Genomic DNA, 21,824 nt, shown 5'->3' with positions numbered 1-21,824 from the left:
TTGATCAAGACTGAAACACTGTCAAGATCGCCTAATGATCATGGTATTTTACATAAAAGAACCACATATAATAACCTAGTATAATATTACTGGAACACAAAAACAGCTGCATTCCAATGTGAATTAAAATTCTTCAAGTTTCACAGGTGAAACATTCACGCAGCACCATTATGTCTAATAATAATTCGATCTAAAAGAGTTTCATTAAGAGACATTAAGATGTTTTGGAGTCATACAGTGTTTTGAATCAAATCAAATGTATTTATAAAGCCCTTTTTACATCAGCGGTTTTCACAAAGTGCTTTTACAAAACACCCGGCCTTAAACCCCAAGGAGCAAACAACAGTAGTGTTGAATTCCAGGTTCAGAGGGGTGACCAGTCCTCTTCTGGCTGTGCCAGGTGAACATATTAAGAGCAAACATTTTAATAATGAATAAATGCATGTGGGCTGAGTCCAGAGTCTATTTAAACTTAGTCCAGTTTGAAGTAGCGTACAGTAGTGCTAATGGCTAACGCTGTTGAATTTTGTCCAGGCAAGAGAAAAAATGGGTGGTGTTTAACAGTAACACTATTATATTTGATTCTGTTATGTATAGAACATTGTGTTTTCTAGGCTGTGAGATCTTGCAGACATAGATTCCGCTTTGATCCAAACTTATTAAACAAGCACCATTTGCCTGTAGCACATTCTCAGTTAACTAAAGAAAGACCCCTAGAGGAAACCACTCTATTAAACCATAACAAAAACTAGTTTAATATTAAACAATCAGGAGTTAAAAAAACCTAATGAAAATAGGGTGCTCCTTTTCAAATTCTGTATTGTTTTCTGTGCATTATTGGAGGCCTGAAAACAATGCATATTTTTTGGGTTATTCTGACCAATTGTTATTTTCTGCAAAAAAATATTATTTGGAATTTGGGAGTAATGTTGTCAGTAGTTTATAGAATAAAGCAAAATAGTTCATTTTACTCAAACACATACCTATTAATAGTAAAACCAGAGAAACTGATAATTTTTCCAGAGCTGTGCGTGTATATAAATATAAACAGACACACACAAACACACACACAAAAACAGCATAAAGACAAACAGAGACCCTAGTGACAGTACATGTAAGAATTTTGAGTGGTGTGTTTTTAAGTCGCTAGTAGGAAGCTCAAAACCAAAAACCAATTTTCAGGGCTCCTTTCTAATACAGCAGATTAATTTCCATTCCCAGAATATTATTTTCCTAAAAGGCACAAAGGAAGGATTAAATTAAAAGACCACCATTAGCTCTGAACTCACCTCACACAAACTCTTAATATATTTATCTAAATGACTAGAATAGGCCAATCTCTTATACAGCTCCAATAGACAATCCCCTTCTAAAAGCAGCCCTTCTATTTCTCCAAAGATTGAGGCATAACGAATTAAGGAGAACATTAAGGAGAAAAGGAAGACTAATAGAAACAATAATGTTAATTTCATTCACATTTTCTCCACATTTTGTAACGTCAATTTGTATTTAATTAAATGAAATGCAATCAATCTACTACACACTACCCCATAATGACCACGCAAAAAACATGTTTTTAGGAATGTGTGCCAATTACGGACTGGGACTTGGTTCAAGTTTGAGGGAGGGATGAACAGCACAAAAAAATAGGTCCTTGAAGAAGTGCAAAAGACTGGGGGCAAACTTTCAGCAAGACAATGACCAGAAGCACAGAGCTAAGACAACACTGGAGGGGCTTTGAGACAATGTCTGTGAATGTCCTTGAGTGGCCAAGCCAAAGCTGGACTTGAACATCATTGAACATCTCTGGTGAGAACTGAAGATTGCAGTTCAACATTCCCCATCCAATCCGAATGGAAGAAAGACTAGGAAAAACAGCTCAAATCCAGGTGGGAAAATTTGCTAGTGGCACAACCATGAAGAGACAAAGCTATAATAGCTGCCAAAGGCACTTTTGCAGAGAGATATTTCAGTTCCTTTTTTTTTAATAAAATGGTACAATCCCTAAAACATTTCTTTAAAAATATGTTCATGTAATTATGGGATACAGATTGATGGGAAAAAATTGGATAAATTATTAAGTCAAAAACACAACAAAAGATGTCAGTATACTTTCCGAAAGCAAAGTATAATAAAACACACATCCATCAAAATAAGTAATCATACTATGCGAAAAGCTTCCAATTGAGTTATACCCTCACCCTCCTATAACAAAAAACATAACACTGTAAAGTATTAGCAGTAGGTAAAACCTTTAGTAATACAATTAATGTAGATAGTACTGGATAAGCACATCAGCATTTAGCAATTACAATATACAGTGGATATAAAAAGTCTACACACCCCTTTAAAATGCCAGGTTTGTGTGATGTAAAAGAATGAGACAAAAGTAAATCATGTCAGAACTTTTTCCACCTTTAATGTGACCTATAACGTGAACAATTCAATTGAAAAACAAACTGAAATTGGATTCAGGTCTTGGTTCTGGCTGGGCCATTCCAAAATGTTAATCTTCTTCTGGTAAAGCCATGCTTTTGTGGATTTGGATGTGTGGTTTGGGTCGTTGTCATGCTGAAAGGTGAACTTCCTCTTCATCTTCAGCGTTCTAACAGACACCCGAAGATTTTGTGCCAAAATTGCCTGGTATTTGGAACTGTTTATAATTCCTTCCACCCTGACTATGGCCCCAGTTTCAGCTGAAGAAAAACAGCCCCAAAGCATGATGCTGCCACCACCGTGCTTCACTGTGGGTATGGTGTTCTTTCGGTGATGTGAAGTGTTGTTTTTGCGCCAAACATACCTTTTGGAATTAAAAGTTAAAACTATGTTTCATCAGAACAGAACACATTTTCCCACGTGCTTTTGGGGGACTTGATGTTTGTTTTTGCAAACTTCAGCCGAGCTTGGATGATTTACTTTTTAGTAAAGGCTTCCGTCTTGCCACCCTATCCCATAGCCCATTCATTTTAAGAATACAGGAGATTGTTGTCACATGTAGCACACAGCCAGTAATTGCCAGAAATTCCTGCAGTTCCTTTAATGTTGTTGTAGGCCTCTTGGAAGCCTCCCTGATCAGTTTTCTTCTCGTCTTTTCATAAATTTTGGAGGGACGTCTAGTTCTTGGTAATGCCTCTGTTGTGCCATATTTGCTCCACTTGATGATGGCTGTTTTCACTATGTTCCATGGTATATCTAATGCTTTGGAAATTATTTTGTACCCTTCTCCTGACTGGGGTGTGTAGACTTTTTATATCCACTGTAAATATGGTATGGGTAAGTCAAAACTGTCCATAGCCCCTTCACACACTGTAACCACTTTAACATCTCTACACAATTGTATGTACTTGGGTGGGGGAGTTTTCCTAAGAACTTTATACACGTATTGCTTGCAGTACGGGTTTGAAAACATTTTTCATATTAGTGAAGAGTACAGAGAATGTACAGAAAACAGAGAATGAGCTGGAATATGAAAGTAGCCAAACGGCTTCTAATCATATGATTATTAGGGGGCCAAGCAACGAAGTTGCTGGAACCCTATTATGTTTGTACGTTTTATTATTATTATTATTATTATTCTCCAGGGCCATTTTCAGAGGTTCATAGCTCGGTCCCCTCTGGTTCAAAACGCTCCAAACTTTTCCTGATTATAGACCATCATGGTACCCATACTCCTCATGGTGGCGCTGTAGCACTCTGTCGAAAATGGAAAAAGTGAAGCTCAGATCTCATGAACCGAATGTCGTAGAGACACGCAACCAAGTTCCAGATATACCCCTTCTCATGCTGACCAAAAAAGTCTCTGGAGTCTTTCAAATTCGTCTCTTGGATTTTCCTTCATTTTGAATTTGGTGAAAAACACGCTAACGACATCTCCTCAGAGACCGCTGAACAGATTTGCATGCCGTTTGGTTTGAAGGACCTTTGAACCATTATTTTTAAAACTTATATAAGGAAAGTTGATATCTCAAATAGTACGGCCGAAATCAGCGAATGAAATTGAGCTGGGCGAGTCTATGACTTTAGACGTCCATTAATCCCAAATGGAACATCAAACAGCTATGAAACGAAACATACTAGTACATGTGTCTCTCAAGAATGGACAGTAAAAGTCCCATACAGAAATACCTCTTGGGGGCGCGATAAACATCACAATGTTTATCACGATTTTGCCGTTAATAAAAACACACTTAAACGACATCTCCTCCGAAACCACTGAACAGATTTGGTTGACAATTGGTGTAAAGGACCACTGGACCATTAACTTGAAATGTTATATAAGGAAAGTTGATATCTCAAACAATATGGCAGAAATCAGCGAATTAAATTGATCTGGGCGGGTCTATGACTTTAGACGTCCATTAAACCCAAATGGAACATCAAACAGCTACGAAACTAAACATACTCGTTAATGTGTCTGCTAGGAATGGACAGGAAAACTCCCATACAGAAATGCCGCTTGGGGGCGCTATAAACATAACCGATGTTTCTCACGATTTTGCCGTAGGATAAAAACACACTTAAACGACATTTCCTCCAAAACAGCTAAATGGATTTGGATGACAATTGGTGTAAAGGGAGACTGGACAATTGTCTTTAAAAGTTATATTATTGTAAATGTTTCTGGTGGATTTTAAAAATATGCATCTGTATGCTATTTCGGGTATTATAGATCCCAACCCGATGAGACTATTCAGCGTGCCAGCCGGCCCTGTTGTGTAGTGGGAACATCCTGGTCCTTCAATGTTGTGACCCCAGTTCAATCCCTTCTCAGACATCCCAAATTCTGGATCTCATAAATGCTTTTCAGCCTTCACACAAACAATACATATCTGAAATACCATGATTTTCATTTATTTGCGAGAATATTTGTATTATGACCTGTTTTATACAGTTATTGTTTTCCAAAGAAAGGAACCAGCCATGGAGTGATTGGAGTCATTGATTTCGTTATAAGTAGGATGTATAGCTATTAGCTAGCCATCTATAATAATCTTTGTACAACAGTACACTTTAGTTCCGTTACAAACGTTTTGTTGGCCACTTTATCTCAGCAAAATTGTAATGGCTGGGGTAAAAAATACATTTGGAGAGGATAGAGAGCAGCCCGTACCTCCAGTGGCCCCTGTGGTTCTTCCCTGTTCTTCAATATTCTGACCCTGGTTCGATTCCCCTTTGAGATGTTTCAAGTATTGTATTTCAGAAATGTATAGCCACTCTGTACTTTTCAGCCTTCACACAACAATATATATCCCCTCTGTAATACCATGATTCTAATATGTTTAGGAGAATTTCTGGTTTCAAGGTCGTTTTGTTTTGATTTCCTCTCCTTCGATTGGACATCCTGATTACTAGCGGCATTGGGCATTTTTAAATAGCAAAACATTTCTCTAGTGAGAGCATGCAGTAATATGCTTCCTGTGCCCCCCTTGGCCCCCTGAAATGCTGCTCGCAGCTTTAATTTCAGTTGTATTCATTCACACATTCATATTATTATTTTTACATCCAAAAATACCAGTAATAAGTGGATACAATTTCATATTAACCCACAGAGAAATCAAACCCAGAACCCAGGCAATGTAAGAGCCATTATTGGAAATGATTGGAAACCCAAAAAAAGGCTTTTAAACTTGGACTTAAGGTTAGGTAAGGCTTAGGGAGTTAGGTTTAGATTTATGATTGAAGTTAGGTTTGGTGTGAGTGAAAGAGTTTGTGTGTGTATTCAGCTAGTAATTCCAGATGGATGCTTGTTTTGGAAATGGGAAGGAATAGGAATTTCAGAGTATGAAACTTTGTATCTGACAGAGAATTAACTTTCTGGTGCAATAGTGGGGAAGGTAAACGTTATCACAGTGAATGGATTGAAGGAACAATGGATGGAGCAAAAGAGAAAGAAATACTGCAGGAGAACCTTCTTCAGTCCACTAAAAAACACAAGCTTCGGAGAAAATCCTCCGAAGTTATCAGCATTACAATCATCCAAAGCATAAGTATAAAGCAACATTGAAGCTTGAAAATGTGCCTGACAATGAGAAAAATAGGACAAAACCACTCTGACACTGTGCAAAGCTGATACAGACTCACCAATGTCACCTTCCAATAATTAATTTCACATTTCAGTGTTTTAAAATAAAATATAAAAATAAAATAAATAAAACGCAATAATTGGTGTGTGGTCGGGCTCCTTTTACAAGGCACTGCATGTATTACAATTGTAGACAATATATAGTCATCTGAGGAAGAGGCTAGCCTAATGTATATTGTATGATGAGTCATTTCTTCAGGAACTATAATGTCTAACATCATTGTTCATGTGCTTTTAAGTGCTCGGGATAAAACTACTGGACGCAGCTGCAAGCAGGACACACGGACCACGCACCATACTTTAACACCCTTTAAATACACCATGCTCATTTTGCTGCTTCACTTTTGCTGACCCACTGAACATGGATGGCCAGCGTGTCTGTGTTAAATCTCATGCATTTTCTATTAGCATGAGTATCAATTAACAGAATTGCAAAGTTGTTAAGCATGCTGATCACTCAGAGCTGTGAACTCAGTGCTAGACATCAGGCATTCTGTCGGCGTGGGAGGAACCAGAACGCTCTCTTATTTCCACTCCCTCTACGGTTTTCTTTTCTCTCCCTCCATTCTGCACTGGGGGCTCAGAAAACTGCCAACGGACTCTGACACCCAGTGAGCCTCATGAATTTATGGATGTGGCAGGGCAGCAGCATTTTTGATGAATTTTTCCTTAGCTCTGCATCCCAACACAAAGCCCATCCTTAAGGTGTTTACAGGCGTATTCGAAACGTCTCACTCCATCCACATGCACTTTCTATCCCCTTCTCCATTACATATCTTGATAGTGTCTTTCCTCATCAGGCCATCTCTCTGTTTCTTTCACCTCCTTGCTGGGTTCTGTCTGCAACCACATTTCCATTGCATTGACAACAAACCCATTCTCGCACTCTGTGTCATCAGGGCTTTCCACTTTAAGGAAGAAGATGGGTAAACAACGGCCCAATAAAACGAGGATAAACTGGGGAACAACAGAGTGCAGGATTGCCTACCCACAAAACCTGTGAAACCAGCAGGGAAGTCTGACTTTAGTTTTATGTAATGAAAAAGAAGCACACCCCGTTCCCTGATAGGGAAAGGAGTCTGCCTGTCTGATCTCTCTGTGGGATATCAGACTGCACACCTAGCACTCACTACTCACAAGTCCACCCACGCACCCTCCCTCTCCCTACCACTCTCTGCCCGTCAGAATCCATCTGGCAGGCTCTCTTTCCCTCTGTCTCCCAGAATAAAGTCTACACATTTATTCTACATATGAAAATTTCTCCTTTTCACCTTATAAACACACAAAAAAAAAAATTTAAGAGGAAGACATAAAGGAGTCGAAGAAACTATGATAAACTCTGTAAATCCAACTCTGATTTGGACTAACAATTAAAGGAGCTGGTAGCTTTCCGTTCTGTGGGTTTCCTTGTGTATTGTGGTACAAACGCACTTATACTCATGGACAGACACACACTGTGCTGAAGAGACCCTTGAAAACAGCTAACCTCTAGCCTAAAGGGACTCATCTCTCTGTCACCACACACAGATGGATGGTCTGTTTGGGGAACAAACATCTGGCCATAATCACAGCATACGCCACAAGGAGAAGGGGAAGGGTGAAGCAAGACATAAAAAAGCCAAAAGTATGTCAGTATGTGCTCGAAATTAGAATCCAGACCACTTCTGTTGAAGTCAATCAATCAATCAAATGTATTTATAAAGCCCTTTTTACATCAGCAGATGTCACAAAGTGCTTTTACAAAACACCTGGCCTTAAACCCCAAGGAGCAAACAACAGTTGTGTTGAATTTCAGGGGCTAGGAAAAACTCCCAAAGAATGCCAACATTTTGGAAGAAACCTAGAGAGGACCCAGGCTCAGAAGGGTGATCAGTCCTATTCTGGCTGTGCCAGGTGAACATATTAAGAGTGTAATTGTAATAATGAATAAATGTGTCTGGTCTGAGTCTAGAGTCTATTTAAACTTAGTCCAGGTCGGAAGCATGACCTGATGGACAAGGAAAGGGACAACACGGGGGAGGGGTCAGCACAGTGGCAGCTGAAATCGTCAGGCATCGTCTCGATCTGCAACACAACCAGGAGGACTCTGGACAGGGACAGCAACGGGTCCCCCAAGCCAGGTACTCCGCAGATGTGGGCCAGGACCTCATACCCTCCTAAGTTCAAAACGAGAGGAGACTGGGAAAATTCTGAAAAGCATTCCTCATATCAACAAGGATTTATAGTGGAGAAGGAGAACTTGATGGAGAACTGACCCTACTCCCCCAGCACAATAATATAGCAGCGTAAACCTCGGGACTGAGATAGGGGGTCCGGCGACAATGTGGCCCTATCTGGTGGAGGCCCCGGACAGGGCCCAACAGGCACTCTCTCCTGTATCCATCTTACTGTACAGGCTCTAATAATTCATGAAATACCCTAAAAGTTAATGGGTCTGGGCAGCAGGAATAAAGAGGGGGATTGCCAAGATGAACCGGGAATTTGGAAATAACAGGGGAAACGCTGACTAAAGAGGCCTAAGGTGAGCAGGCAAGAAATACACAGACAGGAAGGATAACTACACAGAGAGGATATGCTTGTGGATATAGGCTGGGGACTAATAGGAAGGCGGGAATTAATAAGACACATTTCACAAAACACGTACTGCTGACAGAAACCCTCTGGGGGGAAAGGCTAATGTGAGGTTGGAGGCAGACCAGTAGCATGGCGGTAAGAGCATTAGAAGGCCATAATCTCAGAACCTACTGATGCTTACGTAAATGATGACAGAGTAGTCGGCTGCTATTGCTAACTCCCCTAGTGAAAATGATACCCGGCATTGACGCTGACACAGGTCAATAATCTGCTGTGTCGGAAAACGATGTGTGGGCATTCGGGATGCTGGGAATGACACTGCTTCCCTGCACACAAGTGTCATTGTGATGGGACAAAGAACGGGCAGGGTTTCTCACATCAAAGATCCTTGGTGATGACAACCGTAACGGGTATTGGACACAGCGGCAGTGTTCTAGGCCCTGGAGGGCATTTTATTAACCACAGTGGCAGAGGGAAGAGTGAAACAAAACTGAAAAACACAAACGGCCCAACTGCGTATGGTGTCACGCTCTTTCCTTCTTCCTCTGCTCCCCAGAGCTGCTTTTCTGAGGCCCTTCTACCCTCCCTCGACGTGGCATGATTTGGGGGCAGGTTAGCATCAGCAACAGGCGGTGGACGAGCTGCATTCAAGGGCCCTGTTTTGCAGCCCTGGGCCAAAGGGTTTCCCTTGGGTGTTAGCCTGAGGCAGATACAGGAGAGAGCGCCACAAAGCCTGAGGAGGGAAAAAAGCTGCAATATTCTCAGCTGGAGTAATGATACAGGATAATAGCATGGACAAATACCAGCAGGTGGGATAGTAAGAGGAAGAAAAGGGAGTGATAAGAGATAGGAAGGAGGAAAATAGTATGCAATAGATAGAAAGAGACAGAGAGAACAGAGACACATAAGGAGAATCGGGATAGACAAAAAAAATCTAAGTATGACAAATTGACACAGGGGAGGAGAGAGTTTGACAGAAAGAGAGAGATGTGAAGAAAAAGACAGAATGACAGACAATCACAGAGAGACTTTGAAAAGAAATAAATGAAACAACGAAAGAGAGAAAAGATGGAGAGATAGACAGATAGACAGACCGAAAGCAAGACAAACAGGGAGAGATACACAAACATAAAAGGAGAGAGTGAACAAGAGAGATGGAGAGTAAGAGACAGAAATTACAGCTCTGACTCCACTCAATAACATTGACTGATCCCACCCACAGTGTGCAAGTGGCAGCTAGAACTGTGCATCCGAAAGGAATAGTGCATGGCAGCTAGCACTTGTCTTCCAACTAGGGTGTTTGCAGCGGCCAGGTAGAGTGTGTTCAGGGATGTCATTCGGCTCAACTCAACATCCGGCTGAACCAAGTTCACTCCCAGACACGAGGAAAAAGACAGGCACGACAGCCGTTTGATTTTCCATGTCTGAAAGGGAAATTAGATGAAGCCTGGACCCACAGAGCAAAAACCAGACTGTTCTCATGATTCAGCACCAACCATAACTGTCTGACACTGTATGTTAAGCTATGAGTTGTGGAGATTTCAATGACTCAAAGAAACAAAGACAATGGATATGAAACTACAGAGGAATAGACCATGTAGCAAGACAATATTTTCCCTATTCAATATTCAAACTTTCTAACTTTCAATTACAGGTCAGATGCTCTAACCACTAGGCTCTCTTCTTCTGGTTTTAATACACTTTGTTTCCTTACGGTTTTCTTTTGTGACTATGTGTATGTTTGTGTAATGTTAGTGTCATGAAGTTAGGGTGTGGACCATCAACATCTTTCCAGGAAAGAACAATATATGTACTGGTGGATTAAAGATGTTCCTTCATCTCAGGGAGAGATAAAGTGATTGTGGTGACACAGAATTAACACACCACTGTCCACAGGAAAACAATTCTGCTTATATTTGGGTTTTACATTCCATTACCAAGTCAAAGCAGTCAGTCCCCAAAGACCTCTGTGCTCTACACATTCAACCGCTGGGGCTGGCTGACAGAACCACTTATCAGACCAATTATGACTGCTGAGGTTAAGCTCCCTCAAAGTATGAAAGAAACATTATTTAAATGATACCCAGCATCTGCTTTGACAACAGAAATGGGGACACAGGCAATGAATGCCGATATGCAAAGAACAGAGACACTTCTAAATATGTTTTCACAAAAAAAGAAATACATCAGGAAAAAAAACATGCATTTCAGCAGTCAAATGAAATATCTAAATATCTTTTACATTTTATTCTGTATAGCTATTATATTTCTACCTCAATTCTCTGAAGAATTAGTGTTCCATTTCTATTGAATTCATGTTGGCTATAATCAATGAAATATTCTTAGAGGGAGACAAGGGGGAAGAATATCCCCATTCTTATGTTCAATTAGGAGACAAGGGGAAGAGGGCTCAGGCTATCAGTTAAAGACAAGAAGAACATTTGCCATGTGTGCAAGTATGCCTACCACAATAATAAAACATGCACCCCTTAAAGGAATAGTTTGACTTAGATTCATACTTGGCAGAAATTCTGCTTACCCTCAGTTCTTCTTGAAGATCCATGGAGTAAATTTCACAACAAACCAATAGTCACCTCTCTCCCAGTCTGGAATTAGCAGTAGTACAGTAGCAATTCATGAATTCAATAATCTAACTTAATCTAAAAATGAAATTAAATAATATTTTGCGCTCATGTCAATTCTTTTAACTGCATGATGAACACCCGGTGGAAATTTGGTGACTTTAAACTGGTACTATGGAACTTTGCCGAGGCTTATTGTGGTGGCTATAGTAAAGATATAATCAGTACCTTGCAAATGCCAAATGGGTGTTTACAAAGTTACGTTTATGGTTATGGTAAAACTTCCACTTCCTGAATGGAACGCAGATTGATACAATTTCTAAACAAAACCAACCTGTAAACATAGGAAGTATCAGTTTGTGAAATTAGATTTATAAAGCAACAATGAAAACCTTATTTCGAGGGACGCCACATTGACAGGTTCTTGGGTTAAACCACACCACTAGTCTTAGTTTGAAGTGTTTTTATTTTTTTTTGCAATGCAGCTTTTGTGGCTCGGGACGCACAGTATAAATACATTAATTTGGACAATAGTAATAATGCTAATTCCAGGCTGGGACAGAGATGAATGGTGGCTTTTTGTGAAAAATGCTTCCATGGTCCTTAAAGAACAACCCAAATATGAATCTAGGTTGAACTATCCTTTTAATGTTTGCAGATTACATTAAAATCATTACTTAAATTAATACTCCATCCAGAATTATTAGGGTTAATTCAGTATCTTTAAAGAGTATTTAAACAAGAAACCAGGCAAGCCTAATTCAGCCGGCCCGCAATAAAAGATTAATCATGGCTGCCCTCTCGAGAATCAAATGCCCACGCGAAAGGCTGTGTCATTAACCACTACACTACAGAGCTGTACATTTAGGGGGTGTCAGTATAGCCTCTTGACATTATATAATTGTCACGCATTGAAAATTTTGTTAGACACCATTAAGCATTGTGTTAAACTGAGTAACTTTTCTTATTAAGTTTACTTCCACCACAAATAGCATCTAAGAACTATATGGCTTTTGCCACTGGCCGTTTTAACAGCTTATTAGCCATCCGTGAATGACATTGATACAATAACTACCCTATCAATATACAGGGGTGCTCAAAAGTTTGGGCACCCCAGGTAAAAATGTGTATTGATGTGCATAAAGAAGCCAAGAAAAGATGGAAAAATCTCCAAAAGGCATCAAATGACAGATTAGACATTCTTATAATATGTCAAAAAAAGATAGATTTTATTCCCATCATTTACACTTTCAAAATAACAGAAAACAAAAAAAATGGAGTCTGCAAAAGTTTGGGCACCCTGCAGAGTTAATACCTTGTACTGCCTTTTTGCCAGTAGAACAAAAACTAAATGAAGTGTCATTGCACATCAATCCTTTTGTCACTCTGTCACGTTCCAGTATCAAGCCTGACAGCTATAAATGAATGGCAGTGTGTGTCTTTGCGTAGGCAATCTACCCCCTACTTCCGAACTATTAACCCCTTCCTTTTCAGAATATTTTTATTTGAGAAAAATGGATATGGGTTATCAAAGCTAATTGAAGATGCTATTATCACATATCACAATGGATTCCTTAACAACAAAAAAAGGCAAGACATGGTATTGATTCTGGTACCGCTCTACCCAGATTAACCTCATAATCTGACTAACAATTAATCCGACTCCTTGGCTAGCAAGTCAGTCTTTAAAACAGTTTAAGATGTATTCTGTGCCATTTTGTGAATACATTTTGGCTGGATTTGTAACATGTTGTTCATGTTTAAAGAATCTACAAGTGGAATCGCTATCACACCTTAGGAACCATGAAATTCAATGTTTGAAAGCAAGTCATTTTGATAAGATTGGGCACGGATTTTCGGGCACCTGTTTTAGCTCGACAGCCCCACTTTTACAACCAGTGGCCAAAAATCAAGGAAAGATCTTAAAGTAATGGTAATAGCCTTACAATATATAGTAATACATGTCATTTCCAAAAAACATGCGTAATGATGCAAAGATGTATAGCACTACGCATACCCTCTGTGGATGCATCACGTTTGGGGTGTTGCATACCTAGGATTTTTACTACTTTTCCGCAATAACGTGTGTGTTAAACCGGAAACTGTTCATTTATAAATAAGTTATGCATCTAATATCATCCAAAAAGCATTGTCAGAACAGAATTGAGCTATCCTTAACTTAAGCACAGTTATGTCAGCCTACAACTGGTTGGCTATCTATCCAGCTAGTAGGCTACTAAAGTAATGAAGGTATCTACGCTAGGGTTGCCACCATAGACTGTCAAAAATATGGACGTAGTAACCGTGACGTCACCCATAGGTGTCTGAAGACACCTTTGCAGAGATGGTCGTTGCCATTTTGGCGGCTCGTCACTCGTCCTAACTCCCGGATAACCAAATTTGGGCAAAGAAGTTGGGCGTGGTTGCAGCTGAGGTGCCTTGTTGCTGCAACAATGACCACCTAGCGCGACATTACCAAGTTAGCAAAGGCTAAGAAGCTAGGCTAAATGCTACAGGTATGCTACTCTGCGTTGCTAGCAGTTGGAAGCCAGTCACCGTAACGTTACCAGCTTACACTTGAGGGAAGTTAACCTGAAACTATATAACCAAACTTAAATGCTTAAATGCTTCAGCATTTAAAAATAGGTCGAGACTTGCAGATTATATATTAGATTTTCACAGAACTTTATTTGTAATGTAATTTAAACGGATGAGTTATGAAAAAATTCACCCCCCAACAGTTGTCAAAAAGGGGAAAATAAGCAATATACAGAAAAAACATTTTTTTAACCAGGCTGTAAACGTTTATTTCTGCAGTAAAGTTGGGCATTTTGCCATAGAGGTCTATGGAAATTGCTCCCTTTTGCAGCCAGCTTCAAGTGGTCATCCAATGAATTGCAGTGCTTGGTACTTCCGGGTAGGCTTCATTTTTCAGCCTAGGAGTTTGCCCCTTGGTTGCCACCCGTATAGTATAATACGGGATCGTCCAGTATTGAAAAATAAAATGCACTGTCCATTACAGAATCAATACGGCAGAATCAATACGGGGAGCGATTTTTTTCATGCACGCACTACGTTAAGCTTAGATTGACAAGAAAAATAATAAAACCAAAGTATTTTCATGAAATAGCGGAGAAGTATTTAATCAGTATGACAGGCGAGTTGTCTGTTACTGAACGTCATCGTTGCCCTGGTTACGGAGACTCAGACGCACGGTAACATCAGCAGTGAGGTTCACCCAGATAAGCTGACAGTTCTGTAAGCAGAAGATACGACCTTCCGCACGCACGAGCTGTGTGTGTATGTGTTCGAGAAATGTAACCAATATCCCACTTGGTGGAAAGTAAAGTCACTTATTTATATAGCACATTTATAAACAACAGTAGTTGACACAAAGTGCTTTACAGTTGAGGCAGATGAATTAACCTACGGATTAACATCTGCCTCCAAACAGGTATACGTGCAGGCGCTAGAACAAATGTTTTGTACTGGCTTTTGATTGCCATGGACGGGCAAATTTTATCAACTTATCAACATAGAATAGTAGCAAGGCTCGACAGACGGAAAGCAAATATTCTTTTGCATGCATGGCTTGCTGAGTCTATATACTAGCAAAAAAGAGAGCTGTCAATCAAATCTGAAAGCTTTAGTAACTGCAGTAGTTACACATTCTTTGTAACTTAGTGATCACATCACGTAAAGCACATCTTCGATCCGAACGCATTTGCAGACGAAGGCAAGAGAGCTAGCCTACATTCCCAACAGTTGTTAGTGTAGTACAGTATTGGGAAGCATCTTACCCAAACAATTTTTGGGGGGCAAAGAATTCTTGCTGGGAGGCAATGCCCCTGTACCACCTGGTCTGTATACATGATTAAGGGAATAATACATAAAAGGCAAACATACAAAACAGAATACAATAGTACATATAATACATATAGGGCAAGACTAAAATGGAAAACGACTAAAATTATATAAAATCAAATCAATAAGAAGTTAAGAGAAATCGAATAAAACCAACAACAGATTAAAACACAGTAAGAGGACGTTAAAATTAAGTAAAGAGTGGACTTGACAAAAACCAAGGGATAGGTCAGACTGAACTAGAAGCAAGAGAAAAAAATTGTCTATTTAAATTTGATAAAAAATTGTCAATGGTGGAATGGGACTTTATGTGGGATGGGAGACTATTCAAGAGCAATGGGAGCAGCAACAGACAAAACTAGGCTACCCCATCCTTCCTGGGGGGTGGGTTCTTGCTTCTTCCAAATATACCAAACATCTTGCCCATGTCTATGATCTGATGTTTTAATCCTTAATATAATTGATGCAACAGTTTTTTACTCTTATTTCCATTACATTGATGTTCACAGTAGCAGAAGACTTTGAAAATGATGAATAGAAATGCATACAATGCACAAGTTGATCTCCCTTTCCACATTGAAGGTGGCAACCCTAATCTAACCCCACAGCGTGATATGTTGTTGAATTGCACAGCTGCATTTGGTTCATTCATTATGAGTCTTGCTCATCTAGCCAGTGTTAGTGGTTATACAATTGTGCTCCTAAGTTTGCATACCCTGGCAGAAATTGTGCAATTCTGGCATTGATTTAGAAAATATGACTGATTATGCAAAAAAATATTTATTATCACATAGTTGTTTGGCTCCTTTTTAAATCATAATGATAACAGAAATCACCCAAATTGCCCTGATCAAAAGACATACCATTGACTGTTTAATCTGTGTGTGTCACAAAACGTGACAGACACAGGTTAAAATGGCAATTAGAGGGTAATTTCTCACACCTTAGGAATTTTTAAATTGTAATTATTGTTGAAAAAGGTGAAGGTTCTGGAGTAGCCATCACTCTCCTGACCTTAATATCATCGAGCCACACTGGGGAGATCTCAAACGTGCAGTTCATGCAAGACGACCAAAGTTTTTCTTTATTGACATGTTTTGTTTTGTGTTTGTGCCATTCTCTTATAACCTAGAGTTGAATATGAATCCTATAAGAATTAAAATAAATGAGTTTTGCCTGCTAACCCATGTTTTCTTTAAAAATTTTACATATATTACCAATTCTCCTAGGGTATGCAAACCTTTGAGCACAACTGTATTTTCAAAATGGAGAACAGAACTTTCTTATTACACAGACAGATAATGGTGAAAATAGGTATTTTACCTACTTACAGTATAAAATATCACCAAGTTAAGTGGATTAATGATGACAACCTTGTGGTCGCCAGTGGACCCCCAACCCATTTTCCACACTGGCCACGAATTTGAACAATATTAAGAAGAATAACCTAACTTTGTAGGGGTTATGCCCTTTAACATAGAAAACAAATCAAAGTTTCAGCACACTGTGACTTCAAAGATTGTGGGTAACATAACTGTGACCTCTGTGAATGTGTTAGACAAAGCTAAGTCAGCCATTTCCTGCTCAAAAAACAATGATTTCCTGCATAAGAATTAGCAAACTGTCATAATGGTCACATTCTCAACACAGAAGCCATTTCCTGATGTTGGACAGAGGTGACAGAAGACTCATATTGTACTGCTTTTATTGTAGACTTCTGGAAAATACATAATGGGAGGTTGCTATTATTTCTTAAGGTCAAGTGACGACTTGGGCCACATCCACTGAGCTGGCAGTTAGTGCGTCGGGGTCCGTGATCCAAAATTAGCCAAGAACAACGGCAATGTTCCACAGATGCTTGGAAATCTGGCAGATAAAGGCCCTGGAGAGCTGGTAGACAATGAAGTGAGCTGCACTTCTATTCATAGACTGGCTTGTCTATCGTGGCCCTAGCACATTAGTGAAGGGCCCATCACCCCAGCTGACTAGCATATGAAGTGATGGATGCTCTGAGCAGATGAATCAACAAGGTGGTTAACTGATCCAGCTAAATGTGGAAAGACAAGCATGCCACAGAATTTTCATCAGGCCATTAACATAGCTTTTTGCTTGGTGTTAGCTTATTAATACCCCAGAAATAACAACATTTTAACAACAGGCAGTGTGTCAAAAGTAAACGCCAAACTCAGAGTTGATTCTTCCTTCTCTTTACAAAAAACACTAACTTATTCAAAATATGTAGTTGTTCATTTTCAGAATTAGTGTTATTTTTTTTCCCCCAAGGGCAAAGCTAAAGGCTTGTTTGAAGACTTGTTTTTATTTTCTGGGTTACAGGCTTCAAACAACTCAAAACAGGTGAAGCATTGAAAGCATGAGCTCCATTTCAGTGAAATACGTCAAATGAATCCGTCAGGTTTTTAGTCCTAGATGCAAAAACAGAAACCCTGTCGGTTAATGGGAAAGAGCGGCTTCCTTTGGCCAATCCTTGCACAGCAGGCTCTTTATACAGCAGAGGACCTGAAAGAGATCAGCCATGAAAGGCTCTCAGTCTGGACTTGCCTCTGGTCTGGTCAGGACATTTGAAAGGATTTATTCGTTCAGACTACGCACACACAAATGACACGCCAACCATATTATTATACACACAAACATACACACATGCTACTATAAGACTATACACACAGGTGTGTGTAAAACAGGTGAACTAATAGAGTAGGTATTAACCAACCAGGATCCACCCTAAAATGGTTTGAGGTTCCGATAAAACTAAATACAGAATCCTACTTGAAACATTCCATCGACTGAGAACTAACATGTCATTGGTAAAAAGACATAATACACTACCCTGTGGTTCTAAGCTTCAGAGTTTGAATACTTGTGACAATATATTATTTGGTCCAGGTAGTTTTACATAATGACGAGAATGTGTTATAGCTAGATTAGATTCAATTGTGAAGGTATTGATTCATTTATTAGAATCAAATTAATTCATCACAAAACCCTTATTCTATTTTTCATATTAAACACCTAAACATTCTTTGCATACATACAGTAAGTAGTGATAAGGTAGATTGTGTGTTGACTGAAATCTACACTTTTACCTGTAAGTAGGTATATCATTGGACACATTGACTGAATGATGTATTACAGAGAAAAAAACATTAATTTCCCTTTCCTGATCAACTGAAATTAGATACTTTGTGCTCCCCTCCAAGAACTGCCACCTTAACGTGGTGGAGGGGTTTGAGTACCCGAGTGACCCTAGGAGCTATGTTGTCTGGGGCTATATGCCCCTGGTAGGGTCTCCCAAGGCAAACAGGTCTTAGGCGACGGGTCAGACTAAGAGCGGTTCAAAACCCCTTAATGAAGAATAAAATTTTGAGTACCGTGACGTCGCCCGGTATGGCGCAGCCGGGGCCCCACCCCGGAGCCAGGCCCGGGGTTGGGGCTCGAATGCGAGCGCCTGGTGGCCGGGCCTTCCCCCATGGGGCCCGGCCGGGCTCAGCCCGAACGGGTGACGTGGGGCCGCCCTCCCGTGGGCTCACCACCCACAGGAGGGACCATAAGGGGCCGGTGCAAAGAGGATCGGGCGGCAGTCGAAGGCAGGGGCCTAGACAACCCGATCTCTGGACACAGAAACTGGCTCTAGGGACGTGGAATGTCACCTCGCTGGCGGGGAAGGAGCCTGAGTTAGTGCGTGAGGTTGAGAGGTTCCGATTAGAGGTAGTCGGGATCACCTCTACGCACGGCTTGGGCTCTGGAACCACACTCCTTGAGAGAGGATGGACTCTTCACCACTCTGGAGTTGCCCATGGTGAGAGGCGGCGGGCTGGTGTGGGTTTGCTCATAGCTCCCCAGCTCTGCCGCCATGTGTTGGAGTTTACCCCGGTGAACGAGAGGGTCGTTTCCCTGCGCCTACGGGTCGGGGATAGGTCTCTCACTGTTGTTTGTGCCTACGGGCCGAACCGCAGTGCAGAGTACCCGACCTTCTTGGAGTCTCTGGGAGGGGTGCTGGAAAGTGCTCCGACTGGGGACTCTATTGTTCTACTGGGGGACTTCAACGCCCACGTGGGCAACGACAGTGACACCTGGAGGGGCGTGATTGGGAGGAACGGCCCCCCTGATCTGAACCCGAGTGGTGTTCAGTTATTGGACTTCTGTGCTAGTCACAGTTTGTCCATAACGAACACCATGTTCAAGCATAAGGGTGTCCATCAGTGCACGTGGCACCAGGACACCCTAGGCCGCAGGTCGATGATCGACTTTGTTGTCGTCTCATCTGACCTGCGGCCGTATGTCTTGGACACTCGGGTGAAGAGAGGGGCGGAGCTGTCAACTGATCACCACCTGGTGGTGAGTTGGATCCGATGGCGGGGGAGGAAGCTGGACAGACTCGGCAGGCCCAAGCGTACTGTAAGGGTCTGCTGGGAACGTCTGGCCGAGTCTCCTGTCAGAGAGATCTTTAACTCCCACCTCCGGCAGAGCTTCGACTGGATCCCGAGGGAGGCTGGAGATATTGAGTCCGAGTGGACCATGTTCTCCACCGCCATTATCGAAGCAGCCGCTCGGAGCTGTGGCCGTAAGGTCTCCGGTGCCTGTCGAGGCGGCAATCCCCGAACCCGGTGGTGGACACCGGAAGTAAGGGATGCCGTCAAGCTGAAGAAGGAGTCCTATCAGGCCTGGTTGGCTTGTGGGACTCCTGAGGCAGCTGACGGGTACCGACAGGCCAAGCGGGCTGCAGCCCGGGTGGTTGTGGAGGCAAAAACTCGGGCCTGGGAGGAGTTCGGTGAGGCCATGGAGAAGGACTATCGGCTGGCCTCGAAGAGATTCTGGCAAACCATCCGGCGCCTCAGGAGAGGGAAACAGTGCCCTACCAACGCTGTTTACAGTAGAGGTGGGCAGCTGTTGACCTCAACTGAGGATGTCGTCGGGCGGTGGAAGGAGTACTTCGAGGATCTCCTCAATCCCGCTGACATGTCTTCCATTGAGGAAGCAGAGGATGAGGGCTCAGTGGTGGACTCGTCCATCACCCGGGCTGAAGTCACAGAGGTGGTCAAGAAACTCCTCGGTGGCAAGGCACCGGGGGTGGATGAGATCTGCCCTGAGTACCTCAAGTCTCTGGATGTTGTGGGGCTGTCTTGGTTGACACGCCTGTGCAACATCGCGTGGCGGTCGGGGACAGTGCCTCTGGGATGGCAGACCGGGGTGGTGGTCCCTCTTTTTAAGAAGGGGGACCGGAGGGTGTGTTCCAACTATAGGGGGATCACACTTCACAGCCTCCCCGGGAAAGTCTATGCCAGGGTTCTGGAGAGGAGAATACGGCCGATAGTAGAACCTCGGATTCAGGAGGAACAGTGTGGTTTTCGTCCGGGCCGTGGAACACTGGACCAGCTCTATACCCTCTACGGGGTGTTGGAGGGTTCATGGGAGTTTGCCCAACCAATCCACATGTGTTTTGTGGATTTGGAGAAGGCATTCGACTGTGTCCCTCGCGGCATCTTGTGGAGGGTGCTTGGGGAATATGGGGTCCTGGGTCCTTTGCTAAGGGCTGTCAGGTCCCTATACAACCGAAGCAGGAGCTTGGTCCGCATTGCCGGCAGTAAGTCAGACTTGTTCCCAGTGCATGTTGGACTCCGGCAGGGCTGCCCTTTGTCACCGGTTCTGTTTGTAATTTTTATGGACAGAATTTCTAGGCGCAGCCAGGGGCCGGAGGGTGTCAGGTTTGGGGACCACGCGATTTCGTCTCTGCTCTTTGCAGATGATGTTGTCGTGTTGGCCCCTTCTAACCAGGACCTTCAGCATGCACTGGGACGGTTTGCAGCCGAGTGTGAAGCGGTGGGGATGAAAATCAGTACCTCCAAATCCGAGGCCATGGTCCTCAGTCGGAAAAGGGTGGCTTGCCCACTTCAGGTTGGTGGAGAGTGCCTGCCTCAAGTGGAGGAGTTTAAGTATCTAGGGGTCTTGTTCACGAGTGAGGGAAGGATGGAACGGGAGATTGACAGACGGATCGGTGCAGCTTCTGCAGTAATGCAGTCGATGTATCGGTCTGTCGTGGTGAAGAAAGAGCTGAGCCGCAAGGCGAAGCTCTCGATTTACCAGTCAATCTACGTTCCTACTCTCACCTATGGTCATGAGCTTTGGGTCATGACCGAAAGGACAAGATCCCGGATACAGGCGGCCGAAATGAGTTTTCTCCGCAGGGTGGCTGGGCGATCCCTTAGAGATAGGGTGAGAAGCTCGGTCACCCGGGAGGAGCTCAGAGTAGAGCCGCTGCTCCTCCACATCGAGAGGGGTCAGCTGAGGTGGCTTGGGCATCTTTTTCGGATGCCTCCGGAACGCCTTCCTGGGAAGGTGTTCCGGTCCCATCCCACCGGGAGGAGACCCCGGGGAAGACCTAGGACACGCTGGAGGGACTATGTCTCCCGGCTGGCCTGGGAACGCCTCGGTGTCCCCCCGGAAGAGCTAGAGGAAGTGTCTGGGGAGAGGGAAGTCTGGGCATCCCTGCTTAGACTGCTGCCCCCGCGACCCGGCCCCGGATAAGCGGTAGAAGATGGATGGATGGATGGATGTGCTAATGTGTTTAAGCAGCCATCTGCACCAGCTGCCTGTGCGACAGCCCCTGCCCCAGCCCCTAGCACAGATCAAATGATTGTTAGCACAGATCAAAATATAGTTATTATATAATAAAATATACTGATGAAACTGTTCCATTATCTATAACT

At 42.4% G+C, this 21,824-nt stretch overlaps 1 protein-coding gene across 3 annotated transcripts in view; it reads right to left on the bottom strand.

Moving 5' to 3' along the window:
* enox2 (ecto-NOX disulfide-thiol exchanger 2) overlaps nucleotides 1-21,824 on the bottom strand; it is a 311,024-nt gene that overhangs the window by 118,524 nt on the left and 170,676 nt on the right. The gene's annotated exons all lie outside the window — the stretch shown is intronic.

This window comes from Esox lucius, chromosome 4 (genome assembly GCF_011004845.1).
Source record: "Esox lucius isolate fEsoLuc1 chromosome 4, fEsoLuc1.pri, whole genome shotgun sequence".
In the NCBI taxonomy this organism is placed as follows: Eukaryota; Metazoa; Chordata; class Actinopteri; order Esociformes; family Esocidae; genus Esox; species Esox lucius.
Note: the sequence above shows the minus strand (reverse complement) of the source record. Positions and strands in the feature narration are given on the sequence as shown.